Consider the following 13817-nt stretch of genomic DNA (forward strand, 5'->3'; position numbering starts at 1 on the left):
TGACAGCTTTGGCCAACATCAATCTTGGGGATGTTATAGGATGTAAAACCCTATAATCCCATGAGTTAACATCAGTTTAAGATGCCTATGCATTTATGTTTTAAAGGTCAGAGCATTGTTTTAATAAATTTCATTTCTTTTGTTTGATCAGTGATTTGGAAAATTATTAGATTTGAGATTCATGACCCGTTCCTTTACACTGTGCTCTTGAAAGTGTAACAGCTGTCAGGACGAAGGGACAATGCCTGTTTGAAACGTTTCTGAGTTCTTGGCTCTAGTATTCACAGTCTGTCGTGGTGAGCAGAGATTTGTGCACTAGCACCACTGAGCCATTGTGGGCAGGGTGCCAGGGAAGGTAAACAGATTAAGGGGTTCTTCCTTGTGGTTTGGGAAGCACTATTCTCAGCATTAGTGACTTTTTAAGAAAATTGTATACGTTTCCAGGTCCCCAAGCCAAGCCCATCTTTTCATGCGGACACAAGACGGCTGTGGCTTCCTTTATGTGGCTGCACTGAGTTCCCTTCATGCTGCTGAATTGGCAGCAAGAGCAGTGGATACTACCTTCATATTCATCAGCCCCTTAAACCTGACTATAACATAATCATCTTCAGATTTGGGAGTTACTAAAAATCCCCTGAGATTGATGGAAATGTTCTAAAACCCTATTGTGGTGATGGTCGCATAGCTTGGTAAATTTACTAAAAAATCATTGAACTGTACACTTAGAACAGATGAATCTTTTGGTATGTAAGTTATACCTCAAAGTTGTTTAGAAAAACACTCCGTGCAGTCCTAAGCACTGTGCCACTTCTGCTGCCTGGGCGCTGCGCTGTTGGGGGCAACAGAAGGCCTGCTTAAAGTTCTTCTGCTTCTCAGCCAGGTCCTACAGGTTCTCATGTCAGGAATGTGGCACAGCTTGGGCTCTCACCTGGCTCCTCTGCGCTTGCTCTGCCCAGGGCGTCCAGCACCTGACCGGGCTGGAATATCCACCGGGAATAAGCCAAGCCCATCTGTTTCTGGTGCGAGGCTCTAAGGTGAGGAGCTCAGGTTCTCTAGGGCTTAGAGGCCAATTTACCCAGCTTGTTATTTATTTGGAGCCCGTGACTTTTCCCCCACTAGCTGTTTGGCCATTTTATTGCTCTGTTAACACATGATTACAGGGTGAGCAGGAATTTCGGTGAAACTAAAATCTTGCAGTATGGCCATTTCTCAGTGGTTCCTTTTGAAGGTTCGGTGGGAGAGGTGGTTAAGTAATGATTCCCGTTGTCTGTATATTCTCTTACCTCTTTATCCTCTTCTGCTTTCTCCCCCAAATTATCCAGATGATTGAAAAGGAGGTAAACAGATTTTCCTGCCTTCACCCCAAATGCCACTCTATGCAGTTGGATTGTAGTATATGAAGCAGGTTTGGTTCACTGTCTAATTATCATTAACTTCCTCTTCAGGAGCCGTGTGCTTCATGACGGCAAAGATCTTGTCCACTTTCACTGTTGTATGTCAGTGCCTGTCACACACTAGGTTGTTAAAAAGCAAACTTGCTGTTAGCAGGGATTGAGGCTTTTTTTTTTTTTTTTTTGGATTGAGGCTTTAACATGAACAAGTGGGCTAAATTGCCCTATAGGAGGTAGGCAGTCAGCACAAAGAGAGGCCATCCTTTTGAGGTCATCCTAGTGTGACATTTATTGAATTCCTACTGTGCTCACACTGTGATTTGAGATACTCTGGGGCTTCTGGTCAGACGTCTTTTGAGATATAAGGCTGCTTAGTTTAAGGTCCTTTAACGAGGTCTTTATGTCTGATGTCCAGTGACTGTATCAGATAAGTATTTAAGTTGAACAGATCACATTCACTTTTCCCTGTCCCGAAGTGAGTGATATTTCTGAAGGTGATATACTCAGTCTGTACCCAAAAGCAGGAACCTGAGAGGGTGAAATGTACCCAGATCACTTGGTCGTGCTCGGCACTGAGTGGTCGTGATCATGGCTGAGGCACGGAGCTCGTGCAGTTCACGAGAGGGCAGAGGGTATTCCTCATGAGGGTGGCTTCCCAGAGGCAGACCTGCCTCAGCCACAGTGGGGAGAGGGTCGGGCAGTAGGTAGTGCCTAATGATATCCCCTAGGGAGCACTTGAGTTCTCTCAGATGTTAGATTTCAGGCTGTGGAGCAAACCAAAGCGTTCGCCTTCTGTGCACCGGAGCCAGCAGGTCAAGTAGCAGTGACTCACGCCTGTGAAAACTTGGGCAAGGGCTTCAGAAAATCCAGTGGTGGGCAGGGAACAACGTGTCACCTGAAGCTCGCCGCTGCTGGACCAGAGAAGGATGCTGAAGGTGACCATAGGGTGCTGTAGGTGTTTTAGGACACGGGTGGATGTGGAGCAGGGCCTTTAGGCCCTTTGGGGGCTTTACTGCCTAATCTCATTGGCACTGAATTGAGTGAAGGTTAATTAGCCTTCTGTAGAAAAACTTTGGTAGGTTGCTGGCTTTGGGCACAGAGTAGTTGGAATTTTGGAGCCCAAAGGTCTCATGGCAGTTGGTCTGTGGGAGAAAAGAAACTCAAGTCTTGGCTATACGTCAGCAGCCCCTGGACAGGGTGGGGGTCCTCCCCAGGGCAGGGTTGGCGTAAGCAAGGAGAGGTTGTGGGCTGGGCCCTTTCAAGAGCCTGCCAGAGTGTAGCTCAGGAATTTGCAGTATTCCGTAAGCATAAGGAAATGAAGCTTGTTGTATTCCCTTTCTCTGAGTGTTTTATTTCTAACCAGATGGACTCTTTCCCTCGTGAAGGAGTTAGGGCTGTAGCTGCGGGAATGATGGTCGATGGTGTCAGAGCTCAATAGGAATCAGCAGAATGAGAGAGCTGGCCTTGAGGAGTGTTTGATCCAGAAAAAACTGTGTTTTGCTGGGGAAATTATACTTAAGTCCCATACCGCCTTACGCTAATTGGGAAGGGAAAGTATGTTCTATAGAGCTGGTTTAAGATTAGCCTTCTCAGTTTGTTTCTGCTTTGGAGAAAACAGCTGAGATTTTCTCCATGAAAATAGTTGAAAAAAAATCATGGTCTTGGAGCCATCTAGCCCCACTCTCTTCTGTGGCCTGGAGCCAAGGCAGATCTGGTCAGTTTGCTTGGTGTGTGGGGTGGAGGTGGAGGGGGTCGTCATCAACCCTGTTGGAGATTTGAGATCTTTTTCCTTCGTTAGCTGCCAGCCTCCTGAAACAGCTGCATCTTACCGCTCCTGTTTTACAGCCAGTCTTCCCAGAGGAAGCATACTTATACTTGCTTTATCTCCTCCTTCCTTCCCTGTTTCCATCTCCAAGAACCCTGTGGGCATCTGGTGAATCTTTTCCTTTGGACTGTCTAACCCTTGAGAGCTTAGATATCACTATACCAGTGACCCGTGATCCTCTGGTATCTGGCAAAGGTAAATATTGTCCTGAAATGTGAATTGAAAACAAAAGTCCTTTTCTTAATCAAGAACTGTCCAGAGATACCTTAGGGAACTCAGCTTTGGCCACTTCCTTGCCCTTCTCTCACCCCTTAAATCAATAACAAGTTAGTAACAAATGAATCTTCACACATATTTTTTCTCCTTTCTGTATTCTGTGACATTAGACTCTGTGGCCCACATGAGCCCTTTTTTGTTTGTTTTTTTGTTTTGGCTGAGTTGGGTCTTCATTGCTGCACACGGGCTTTCTCTAGTTGCGGCGAGCGGGGGCTACTCTTCATTTCGGTGGCTTCTCTTGTTGCGGAGCACAGGCTGTGGGTGCATGGGCTCGGTAGTTGTGGTTCGCGGGCTCTACAGCACAGGCTCAGTAGTTGTGGCACGCGGGTTCAGTAGTTGTGGCTCGCGGGTTCTAGAGTGCAGGCTCAGTTGCGGCACGCGGACTCAGTAGTTGTGGCTCATGGGCTCAGTAGTTGTGGCGCACGGGCTTAGTTGCTCCACGGCATGTGAGACCTTCCTGACCAGGGTTCGAACCTGTGTCCCCTGCAGTGGCAGGCGGATTCCCAACCGCTCCGCCACCAGGGAAGGCCCCCACGTGAGCCTTTCATTTCTCTTTCTCCTTCCCACTGTCACGTGTACTGAGTGCAAGAACAGAAGTGAATGACCCTTCCTGCTAACTAGCGCCCCCTGAGCTGATGGGCAGGCAGACATGGGCTTCATTCCAGAGCAGTGGCAAGTTTGGAAAGGGAGAAGGGATGTGCCCAGGTGAGAAGGTGCACAGAGGGGCCGGGGTGGTGGGCAGGGAGGAAGGCCGTGCCGGGCGAGGGGAGCACCGTGACCACACTTGAGGCGTGTCCTGGAGGCTGCGAGGATGACTGAGGACAGTGGACTGTGTGGGGAGGGATGGGAGCAAGGCTGCTGCTAGACCTCTGGGGCCTTTTGAACCTTGCTGAGGCTTTGGGTTATTCCCTAAAAACACTGGAAGGCCGTAGTGGATCACATTTGAGGCAAGGGATCACATTTGCTCTTTAAAAAAAACACTCAGGCACTCATGTGGGGGATGGATTGGAGGGGCCTTAAGATGAAAAGGCTGTTGTAATGGTCCAACTAGAGGTCACAGATGCTCCCACCAAGATACTGGTAGGGAGATGCTTTATAAAGCAGAGGTCCCAGAGAGTTAGGATCAAGAGGTCTTTGCTATTGGTTGATCGGATTGCGAGATTAACACCGAGAAGGGTCTGAAATGACCCCCGGTTTCCATTGGTGGGTGGATAGTGGCAGCATTTGACTACATGAGGGGGTGAGAGCTGGGGAAGAGAATGGAAGTGTCCTGTGGTGCACTCCTCAGTTTGAGGTACCCGTGGGATGTCTGGATGAAGATGTTCAGTAGCGTTTGGATCTCAGAAGCAAGGTCAGCAAAGTTAGAAGTGTAGGGGTCATCCAGTTTATGAAGAGAGGGGCAGCTGAAACAATTGTAGCCATTTGAGGGAGCTGAGAAGCCTGAGGATGGTAGTGGTTGAGAAGCAGGAGACAGAGCCAAGGAGAGGAGGGTTTCCAGGAAGAGCAAATGAGCGGGAACAAGTGAGATAGGGGTTGAAGTGTCTGAGCCTTTCACAGCGCCCTCAGTGGAGTGATGAGGACAGAAGCCAGATTCAGAGGGAGGGGAAAGGTGACGGGGGCGTAGTTAGGAGGTCATGCGGTGGGGACAGCAAGGGTAGACGGCGCCCTCAGGAAGCGGGAGGGAGGGGCTGGCAGCTGGAAAGGCACACGGGTGTGTGGGAAGATGGGAGAGGCCCCAGCATGCAGGCTGGGAGGGAGGAAGAAGTTTAAAATGTATGACAGGTGGGTGGTGGTGATAGTTGCACAGGACGCGAAAGTACTTAATGCCACTGAACTGTGCACTTAAAAACGGCCAAAAAGGGGGAAAATGTTCTACAGTAGATGGCGCCGGTTTCAGAGGAGAACAAAGGGCCTCTGACTGGTGGGACCCTCCTCCGGGGAGGGGAGGGGTGAGGACAGTGAGTGGGTGCTGGAGAGGGGAAGGTGCGGCTCCCTGCTCCTGCGAGGCGGGGGCATTAAGAGTGGGCGGGGTGGGGATGGCTTGCGGGCCCTGAATCCCTGGGTGGTGCTGACCCTCCTCCCAACCCCCTAGGTTGATGTGGCCACATCAGTCTGCGCTGCTGACTTTTTTTTCCTCCTACCGTTCAGAAAAGTTCCATCCCTATCCCACCTCTGAAGCTGGTGTTTCAAGGGTCCAGCTGTCTGTCTCTGTTTGCCCACCTTCTCCACTTAATCTCTGGGCAGCCTTGTCAGAAGCTGCTGGGCGGTGCGGCTCCCCTTTGTCTTCAGCCCTGAGTGAGGAAACGCTGCCTTTGCAGACACCCCGGCTTATGACAGCAGCATGGATTTCTGAGACAGATTTTAAACACACACACACACACACACACACACCCCCACACCCCGGATATAGAAAGATTATGGGTCCTTCCCTTAGCTTCTGGGGGAGGTGGGCTGGGAGCTGCCCTGTAACACTTCATGACACTGATAAACTCTTCTTCTCTGCAACCAGATTCTTTTCTTGGGAGCTGTTACTCTGAAACCATTTGGCTGTGAAAACAAAGCTACCTCCAGGGCTTGGCTCCTGTCCGGCTCTCCTCTCCTGCTGCGTGGGTGCAGGGGTCTGCCGGAGGGGTCTATAGAGGGAGGGTCCAGAGCAGGTGTGGCTGTGGAAAAGGCGCGGGTCCCCTTGTAGGATTCCCGGATCTGCATGTTCCTGCTCCCAACCTGGTGGCTCTCAGCCCATTTTCATTTGGTGACTTCCATCTCACGTCCCAACAGAATTCTGCTTGAACCCCCGATGTCACGCATCTGTTCATGGATTCAAGAGGTAGTCGTTGGGCTTCGCTGGTGGCGCAGTGGTTGAGAATCCGCCTGCCAATGCAGGGGACACGGGTTCAAGCCCTGGTCCGGGAAGATCCCACATGCCGCGGAGCAGCTAAGCCCGTCCGTGTGCACAACTACTGAGCCTGAGCTCTAGAGCCCACGAGCCACGATTACTGAGCCCACGTGCCGTAACTACTGAAGCCCGCATGCCTAGAGCCTGTGCTCCAAAACAAGAGAAGCCACCGCAATGAGAAGCCCGCACACCACAACGAAGAGTATCCCCCGCTCGCCACAGTTAGAGAAAGCCCACATACAGCAATGAAGACCCAACACAGCCAAAAATAAATAAATAAATTAAATTAAAACAACAACAACAAAAAAGAGGCAGTTGTTGTGCGCTGCTCTGAGTCAGGACGTATTGTGGGTGCGACGATACAGCAGGGAGCAAAGTGGCAAAAATCCTTGTCCTCGTAGAGCTCACATTCTAGAGAGGAAGACAGTAAATGGCATTTATAGTACATCAGACTGTGGTGAGTGCTTCGGGGAAAACAGGGCAAGAGGCTAAGCTGGATGGGGGGGTCAGTTTTAAATGGTGTGGTCAGGGAAGGCCACACTGAGGAGGTGACACTCGAATAACAGCCAAGGGTGGTGAGGGTGCATCACACACCTGTCAGCCCCTTCAGAGGACGGGCACCTGGGGAGGCAGGGACAGGTTTTCTCTCTGTTCACTGTGTTATTTCTAGAGCCTAGAAAAGTGCTCGGCACACAACTACTGAGCCTGCACGCTAGATCCCACGGGCCACAACTACTGAGCCTGCACGCTAGAGCCCATGAGCCACAACTACTGAGCCTGCGCTCTAGAGCCCATGAGCCACAACTACTGAGCCTGCGCTCTAGAGCCCACAAACCACAGCTACTGAGCCCGCATGCCACAGCTGCTGAGCCTGTGCTCTAGAACCCGCAAGCCACAACTACTGAGCCCGTGTGCCTAGAGCCTGTGCTCCACAACAAGAGAAGCCACCGCAATGAGAAGCCCACACACTGCAACAAAGAGTAGCCCCTGCTCGTCACAACTAGAGAAAGCCCACGCGCAGCAACAAAGACCCAATGCAGCCAAAAATAAATAAAATAAAATAAATATATTAAAAAAAAGAATTATGGAAAAAGAAAAAGAAAAGTGCTCGGCACACAACAGATGCCCAGTAGTATTTTTTGAATGTGTGACTGGATCTGGGGGAGAATATTTCAGACATAGGAGCAGCAAGTGGCCAGGCTGAGGGGAGAGTGTGTTCGCGGGGCAGGAAGGAAGCCGGAGGGGATGAGCAAGGGGGCCGCAGTAGCAGGAGGTGAGAGAGGTAAGGGCATGGGGTGCGGATCTCGTAGGGGCTCTCCGACACCTCTTCGGGGGGGTCCGTGAGCTTAACGCTGTTTTCACAATGATACTAAGCTGGAAACACTTGCCTTTTCCCCTCTTTTCTGCTCACGAGTGTATGGTGGAGTTTTCTAGAGGCTGCATGATACGTGATACTGCAGCAGATGGAGTGCAGGAAGCAGACGTGGGAATCCAGCTGTCTTAAATAAGCCAGACGTTGAGGAGATTTGCAACAATGTAAAAACATTATCACTCTAATCACTAAATTTTTGTTCTGGAAAATATTTTATGAAAAAAATGTTAATTATGTTACTGTGTAATGGATTGTTTCAAACTGAATTAATATTGAAATTTTTCTCAGTTTTAACTTCACATGCAGTAAGTATTGATAGATCTTTGGGTTCTCAATATTTTTAAGAGTATATTTTTAAGAGTATATTTAAGAGTATATTTTTAAGAGTATATTTTTAAGAGTATAAAGTGTTTGTGAAACACTGTTCTAGAGCCTTGTAGGCCATGGTAAAAATGTTTGTTTTAACGCTAAGATGGGAGCTGCATCTGTGATTCTGGCTGAATCAAACAAGATGAGTTTTAGTAAAGATAGTTGAAAGGTCCCAGTGGGTCTTGAAAGCAAAGCACATAAATATGGGGGTAGATTTTAGAAGCAGCACATTAGTGATAAAGATTTGGGGGTTGTTCTGTGCGGTGGTGTCGGCAGTGAGGGGCACATTCCAGTCGAGCTCTTTTCTTTATAGTTGGGGCTTACATTCTGCTGGAGAAGATGGACAATACACAAATAAGTCACATACACTATGTCAGGTCGTAACAAATGCCACAGGAAAAATGAAGCAAGGTGAGGGGGTTAAAGAGAAATGGGAGGTGGGTTCTCTTTCGTCTGTGGGGGGGGTCAGGAAAGGGTTCTCTAACGAGGTGGTGTTTGAGCAAAGCCCTGAAGAAGGTGAAGAGGAAGCTGTGGGGAGCTGCCCTGGTGGCGCAGTGGTTAAGAATCCACCTGCCAACGCAGGGGACGTGGGTTCTAGCCCTGGTCCGGGAAGATCCCACATGCCGTGGAGCAACTAAGCCTGTGCGCCACAACTACTGAGCCTGCGCTCTAGAGCCCTCGAGCCACAACTACTGAGCCCGTGCACCACAACTAGTGAGCCTGCACTCTAGAGCCCGTGAGCCACAACAACTGAGCCCACGTGCCTAGAGCCCGTGCCTCTCAACAAGAGAAGCCACTGCAGTGAGAAGGTCACACACCGCAACGAAGAGTAGTCTCCGATCACCGCAACTAGATAAAGCCAGCGCACAGCAACGAAGACCCAACACAGCCAAAAATAAATAAATAAAAAACAAACAAACAAAAGCCGTGTGGCCATCTGGTGGAGAGCATCAGCAGGGAGACCGGGCATGCAGAGACCTGGGTGGCCGCTGCTGGGGGTACTTGGTGAACAAGAAGGAGGCCAGTCTGGCTAGAGCCTAAGGAGCGTAGGAGACGGGAGTGCGGTAGGTCACTCCGGGCCTCAGAGGCCATTGTGAGGACTTCGGATTTAACTCTGAGCTGGGAAGCCGTGGAGCCTTAGAGCAGAGGTGTAACCTGATTGGACCAACACTGAGTGAATGCTCAGGCTGCTATTGGAAAACATTCGGGGGAGCTGGAACTGGGACGGTGGCAGCAGGGAGGGGCTCTGGAGGAACCCAAGGGAGGGATGAAATGACTTTGATGAGGGTGGGGGACAAGATGGTGGAGAGTGGTTGGATTGGGCTGTACTTTGAATATTGAACAGACAGAAGATACTGAAGAACTGACTATGGGATGTGACAGAAATTAGCATAATTCTAAGGGTTTTAGATTGAGCAGCTGGCTGGATGTTGGTGCCATTTGCTGAGATGCAGAGAATACTAAGGAAGAAGCAGGCTCGGGATAGGAATGGGAATCAAGGTTGTGTGCATGTTAAGTTTGAGATGCCTGTCAAATTTCCAAGTAGAAATGTCAAATAAGCAGTTGGTTTTACAGGTTCAGAGGAGAGAAAATAAATTTGTGCACCAGTGATGATCTCTACGTAAAATGGATACTTAAAGCCGTGGTACTGGGGGACATGGAGGGCAGAGATTTTCAAAGTGGGTTGTGTCTCATTAATGGGTCATGAAAACAATACAGTGGGGACCAGCAACTTTAAAGAATGAGAGAACAGAAAACGTCAGAATATTTCAGTAGTAAAGGTAACTTGTGACATTTTTCAAAAATTACATTTACGGGGGTGGGTGGTGGTGGTGGGATGAGTTGGGAGATTGGGATTGACATATTTACACTAATATGTATAAAACAGATAACTAATAAAACATATCAAATAGAAGTGGAGAGCAAAAAAAACAAAGTACACAGCCTGCTTCCCCTAAGCGCTACCAGTATAATTTGCATTTAAGTTGCTTATGTGCAGTCTTGAGCAATAGATTCTAAAAGCTACAAAATTTTGATTGATTGAAATTAAAAATAGCTTTGTTGTTAAGAAAAATTACATTTACATAAACTATATAGAGAGAGAACTGTGTGTACGATTTAAAAAGTTAGGAAGCCACTGATGTTCAGGGAGTGGATGTAGATTGAGAAGAGACCCAAAGACTAAGTGACCCTGTGGCCATTTCAACATGCGAAAGGTGGGGATATGTGAGGGACCAGTAAAGGACACAGGAAAGTATCTGTAGAGGCCAGAGGAGAACCAGGAGGGTGGTGTCCCAGGGCCGAGAAGAGGCGTGGTGGGCTGACTCGAGCTCTGGGCTGGTGGAGGAAACTAGGATTGAGAACTGGCCGTTGGATTTGACAGTGTGGAAATCACTGTGTCCTTGATGAGATGTTTATGTGGAGCAGTGGGAATGAAGCCTAATTGTTGTAGGTTTCAAGGACAGTGGGAGAGGAAGTCACGACCACAAGCACAGACCGTTCTTCTGGGGAGTGGAGTACACTAGTCAGAGGAGATGGGGACAGGGCAGGGTTTTTAAAGATGAGAGCCTACGTCAGTGGGAATAGTTCATTTTGGGGGAGGGACTGATGCAGGAGGAGAGGACCAGTGCAGGAGGCAGTGTGTGTGGTGGAGTAAGGGGGGTGGGATCGGTGCACACGGGTTGCTTCACGTGGGCGTGTTCATCGTCACGGGGGGAGGGCAGATGAGATGGGTATTGACATGATCGTAGGAGCTTATGGAAGAATGCTGAGGTGAAGAAACTGAAAGCCACGTCAAAAGAGAAATGGTTGAAGGAACTGAGGAGGATGTGAAGATAGCAGATGTTTGGACGGCTGGCCTGTAAAAGAGGAACTAATTTTGTTCTGGATACTTCCAAGGGGAAATTTTGGACCATGGAGTAAAAAACTATGGGGTCTTCTACCTAGAAATTGTGTCCTTGGGAAATTAACATTTCAAGCTGCTCAAAGATGGTGAAGACTGCTTCACAAGGTAGAAAGCCGCCTGTCGGTTCAGCTGTTTGTGTGTTGTGGTCGGTACACAGAAGATGCAGGTGTGGGGTGGCTGGTCACACTGGGTGGTCCTTCGGATCTTGACCATCGTATATTTTGTGATTCATGGCGGTTGGTATTAGGCAGACCAGACAACTGAGAAACCCCAGATTAGATTCGGTGCCACGTTAACCTCTTGCCAGCAGTTCATGTGTTTACAAAGCTTTTGCTGCAGGGTCTGCCCCCAGGAGCAGGAGATACCAGAGGTGTTTCCCTACAGCTCCACAGCCGTCCTTGCGGGAGTATCGGGACCCCGTTGGGCTGCCGCAGCTTTGGTGTTCTCTGAGCCCCTGTCCAGCAGTGGCCCTCGAGGTCACCCTGCACGGCTGCCAGGCAGACCACTTCCCGAGCCTGCACAAGTGCAGGTGGCTGGGTAGTCCTCTAGTCAGCAGAACCTCATTGAGCACCTACTATGTGCCGGGAACTGGGTACACAGTGCCGAGCTACGTGGACCGGGGCCTGCCCTTGTGCAGAAGAACAGCTTTTGGTTGCGCTTTCCCACAACCTCAGTGAGCCTCTCTCCCCAGCCAGAGGCCCTTTCCTCACCCTGACAGCCTGGATCATAACAAGGCTCTCAGACTTGTGGGCAGGAAGGGGTTGGTCTTTTGGTCTCTGTCCCTCAGCTCTGGACCCTTGGTAGTGGATAGGTTGAGATTCACCTCCTGTCCTGCCCTGAGTTCCTGCAGCTAGTGGAGTAGCATTGGGTGATTCAGAAATGCTTTGTGATCACCTCCTGAGAGGTGCTGATGCTGGCTCAGGTGCGAGAGCTGCTGAGGGATGCAGGCTGGGGAGCGCTCAGCCTTTCAGCCGCCACTCGGAGGGTCACTGTGACCCCAGAGTGCCCTGACCTCCATTTAAGAAAGGGCTCCATTTCAAAGGAGCCCATACAGCGATGAATTGTGAGAAGAAAAAGAATCTCGTATTGTGTGTCCTTGCTAAGTTCACCCGGAGCGCTCCTCCCGGAGGTTCTGGACCGGGGATGTCGTTCTAATGAGCTCTTGTTTCTCAAGCTGTGTTCTCAGGTGGTTCTTCCTTCAAATGGCTCTGGCCTTGGGCTCTGGATGCAAAACCTGGCAGCACCGTTTTCCTGCTGTGTGACGTTTAAACGTCTTTAAGCAGCAGTTTTCCACCTGCAAAATGCAGGTGGTAGATTGTGGTGACGGTGGAGATGCGGTGTGGATCTGACCGCCAATAAGTATTCAGTGTTGGCTGTTTTCACTGTCACTGACAGTCCTTGTATCTTTCTTGTTTGAACATCTGAGTTTGGCAGGAACTTGCCCACTCTGGTGTTATCCTTTAGCCCCTCCTGCCCAATGCCATTGTCACACCTTCTGGGACAAGTGGAGTGGGGAGGGTGAAGAGTGAGGGAGGGACAAAGGAAGTTTTACAACATTTTTCTTTCTTTCAAAGGACAGAGCTGTCTGAGTTCTCTCATTCTGTTATAGTAGCCACTTATTTAGCTGAGTATAACCTTTTGTTGATGGGATTATAAACTACTAGATAATAACAACACTCCTGCCATTTACTGGGTCTTGCTGTGCGCCTGGCACTGCTACACATTTTGCACTCATTACCTCAGTTCCTGCAAAACCCTGTGATTCATTGGACATTACCTTCACTTTGCAGGTGAAGATACTCTTCCTGAGACACTGGGGCTGGGGCATTGTTCTTTTTGACTCTTTGTTTTCCCGGGTTATTTGGGACAGACATTGGCATTTGCATCGGCATCAGCCATTATGTTTACTGGTGTTTGGTTCTGACTTGGACTTGTTACTGTTTGCTTGGGGTGACAGAGACAGAGGTCATTTCTTTTCTTTTTTTTTTTTAAGTTATGTTTTAGATATATTTTATTTTTTTTTGACCCTTCAATATTTTATTTTTTTAATGATCCCATTTATATATATTTAAAAAAATTTTTTATTGAAGTATAGTTGATTTACAATGTTGTGTCAATCTCTGCTGTACAGAAAAGTGACTCAGTTACATACATATATACATTCTTTTTTTTATGTTCTTTTGCATTATGGTTTATCACAGGATACTGAGTATAGTTCCCTGTGCTATACATTAGGACCTTGTTGTATATCCATTCTAAATGTAATAGTTTGCATCTACCAACCCCAAACTCCCAGTCCATGCCTTTCCCTCTCCCCCTCCCCCTTGGCAACCACAAGTCTGTTCTCTATGGGCAGAGGTCATTTCTGACTCCTTGGTCAATTGTGTAGGTGTTTTTCCTGAAGAAATAGGTTGCTGTCAAAGAAAGTAAAATAAAAAGTTTTGAGAAGATACAACATTAGGGGTTAGCGTCTTTCAGAATTGGAGACTTGGAAGAGAACCCGGAGGTCATGGTCCAGGCTCTTCTCAGACCCCTCTAGAGAGGGCCGTTCCACCTCCTAGAATAAGGCAGTGTGAGAATCCATAACAAAAGCGCTGCATTTTTGCTAGTTGCTCTCCCCTGCCCAGGCTGACTGTGTTCTTAGACACCCCATTTTGGTGGCACATTAGATAGAACTCTCCTCTGTAACATCCCCCCGCTTCTCCTCCACCTCCCCCAGCCACGCAGGGACCTCCAGACAGACTCCCACTAGGGATTCTTTTCCCTTGTCAACTCCACAGAAA

The 13817-nt window shown here is 48.8% G+C and overlaps 1 protein-coding gene across 13 annotated transcripts in view; it reads left to right on the forward strand.

Moving 5' to 3' along the window:
• The window catches only part of MICAL3 (microtubule associated monooxygenase, calponin and LIM domain containing 3), a 177055-nt gene that overhangs the window by 57179 nt on the left and 106059 nt on the right, over window positions 1–13817 (forward strand). The window contains exon 4 of one of the 13 annotated variants that reach the window (XM_068560327.1): window positions 6271–6845. The exons of the other annotated variants lie outside the window; for them this stretch is intronic. The gene's annotated coding sequence lies outside the window, so the exon portion shown is untranslated. The remainder of the gene's footprint in view (window positions 1–6270; window positions 6846–13817) is intronic. 13 annotated transcript variants of the gene reach the window in all.

This window comes from Eschrichtius robustus, chromosome 13, assembly GCF_028021215.1.
Source record: "Eschrichtius robustus isolate mEscRob2 chromosome 13, mEscRob2.pri, whole genome shotgun sequence".
NCBI classification, from domain to species: domain Eukaryota; kingdom Metazoa; phylum Chordata; class Mammalia; order Artiodactyla; family Eschrichtiidae; genus Eschrichtius; species Eschrichtius robustus.